Consider the following 2,775-nt stretch of genomic DNA (forward strand, 5'->3'; position numbering starts at 1 on the left):
CCTTGGAAGGAAAGTTATGAGCAACCTAGACAGCATATTCAAAAGCAGAGACTTTACTTTGTCAACAAAGGTCCGTCTAGTCAAGGCTATGGTTTTTCCAGTGGTCATGTATGGATGTGAGAGATGGACTATAAAGAAAGCTGAGTGCAGAAGAATTGATGCTTTTCAACTGTGATGTTGGAGAAGACTCTTGAGAGTGCCTTGGACTGCAAGGAGATCCAACCAGTCCATCCTAAAGGAGATCAGTCCTGGGTGTTCATTGGAAGGACTGATATTGAAGCTGAAACTCCAATACTTTGGGCACCTGATGTGAAGAGCTGACTCATTTGAAAAAACCCTGATGCTGGGAAAGACTGAGGGCAGGAGGAGAAGGGACGACAGAGGATGAGATGATTGGATGGCATCACCGACTCGATGGACATGGGTTTGGGTAGACTCTGGGAGTTGGTGATGGATAGGGAGGCCTGGTGTGCTGCAGTACATGGGGTCACAAAGAGTCGGACATGACTGAGCGACTGAACTGATACTGACTAACTAAAAATGCAAATTTTAACCTAAACATATAAGTTTAGGTAAAAAGGGAATCTACAAACACTGAAAAACTAGGGAGAGCAAACATCTAAAAGCCACCCTGAGTTAGCAATCAGGCTGGTGTCAAGGCCAAGGTTAGTGCATTAGCCAGCCTTACCCAGGAGCCGTGTGCAGGCCCGTGTATTTTAACACAGTGTGTTTGGAGGGGAGAGGTTTAACCTGAGTCAATCCAGAGCATACCAACTGAATCTGAGCCCTTGAGGCAAGGATCTCCCATTAGGGGTAGGGCCAGAAACACTATCAGTGCCGACAAAAGGTGGATGAGGTAATGCCAGCCCAGGGCGCCTTGAGGGCGGGCCGTACCATCCCCGCATCTGCCTCCCATCCGTTCTGGGAGGTGCTCAGATTAGCCAAGGTCCTGGCCACGGGCTTGTGACTCCATTTCTGGAGACTTGTCAAACAGTGAGGACCTTCATGAACAGCTCTGCAGTCTACCTTGGTGAGGGTGTCTGGGAGGGCCTAGTGTCCCTCACTGGGGGGTTTATCATGTGCTCTTAGGGGCTGTTATCAGTGGCAGAGGAAGTCCCTCGGTTTCCTCTGCAGACTCTACCAGCACAGACAAGGGGTCAAAACGAGGGTGGAGGGAGAGGTGGTGAGAAAGTAATTTTCGCCTTACATACACATACTCTCTCCTGGTGTGTCCTTGGTTATTTCCTAGGTCCCCAAAACAAAACCCAAACTCTTGAGCATGTGGTCCAATATTACAAATTTCTGTACTTTTATCATGTATTAAGAATATGTTATTATAAATTTAACCATATGATCTTCCTCAGTCTAGCGCCCAGACCATGCTCCCCCACTGTGTCCCTGGCTGAGAGGTAAACTGCTATCCTGAGCAACCACACAAGCCACCAATTCAACCAGTGTTCACAAGCAGTGCAGGCCAATCGTCTAGGGATCTGCCTCTGGTGGGGGAGGGGGACACGAGACCCCACATTTCTAACAGCTCCTCAGGGATGCTGGCCCTGTGGAGCTAGCTGTGGGCACCAGCACCTGGCCATCCTGACTGGCCAGCTGTTCCCTCGCTCCACCTTCTCAGGCCCCTGTCCCTCTTTCCTCTGATGGGTGAAAAGGCCCTTTGCCACAGAGCTGTGCCCCAGCGTCAGGAATTCACCTGGCAATTCTCCCTTCTTCTTGCCCCAGCAGATGCCTCATCCCCCTTCCAGGGGCAGCAATACAAAGATAGATTAGTCTTTTTTTTTTTTAAAGGGAACATCTTGCCTTGGGAAGCACAGTCTTTCCCTTGAAACTTAAAAGATTCTGAAGACACCCTACTTTTACAATTAAGAATAATTCTGCTATTTTATTTCCCTCTTACCTCCTAAAAGTGTGTTAAGGGGCAGGAGGGAGACTCATACTTTGAACTTTTGGGAAGGAAGAGGACAAGGAAACACGTAGATTTTTTGAAAACATTAACACAGGGTTCAACTTCAAACTTTGTTTTAGCCTAAACACCTCAGTCTCCATAAGTATCTAAAACTTTGTCAAATAACAGATTTCTAGATTTGAAAGCAAAACAAATCCCTCCCCATCAACAAACACCTAAAAAGAAATGGAGATTTTGTGTTTCTGCCTCAGGGGTGAGGAATACCAGTGCCCTCTCATTGTTCAATTAATGTGACAAAACAAACAATTATCAAGAAACTTTGGCAGGGTTCTCAGCAAGGTACAAGTTCAGACAATGGCTGAAGGCATTTCTTTCAGGTACAGAAATGGAGCTGCTCAAACTTGAATGAGGTCTAAGAAGCTATCAGCTATGCACAGATTTTGAAGGAGCTGGAAATCCTGCAGGGGCAAAACTGCATAAGTTTAACAAAAATGTAGTACATGTTTAATATCTGGAAAGTAAAGCAAGTTTGTTGAAGAAATATTTTAAGCAAGCAAAAAAGATATATACTACCTGTGATCCACCACCTAGAGAACACTACTGCTGACAAAGCAACCTGCAATCAAGAGTCTTAGTTGGACAAAGCCGGGTATCCTGATTCCCTGGTGACTCAGTGGTTAAGAATCCAACTGCCAAAGCAGGAGATGGGGGCTCAATCCTTGGGTCAGGAAGCTCCCCTGGAGAAGAAAATGGCAACCCACTCTAGTATTCTTGCCTGGAGAATTCCATGGACAGAGGAGCCTGGCGGGCTACAGTCCAGGGGGTTGCAAAGAGTCGGATACGACTGAGTAACAATA

General features: G+C 46.6%; 1 protein-coding gene across 1 annotated transcript in view; it reads right to left on the minus strand.

Annotated features, from left to right (window-relative positions):
* The window catches only part of SPRED2 (sprouty-related, EVH1 domain containing 2), a 124,967-nt gene that overhangs the window by 83,903 nt on the left and 38,289 nt on the right, over positions 1 to 2,775 (minus strand). The window lies entirely within an intron of this gene.

This window comes from Bison bison, unplaced genomic scaffold, assembly GCF_000754665.1.
Source record: "Bison bison bison isolate TAMUID 2011002044 unplaced genomic scaffold, Bison_UMD1.0 scf7180017864489, whole genome shotgun sequence".
In the NCBI taxonomy this organism is placed as follows: domain Eukaryota; kingdom Metazoa; phylum Chordata; class Mammalia; order Artiodactyla; family Bovidae; genus Bison; species Bison bison.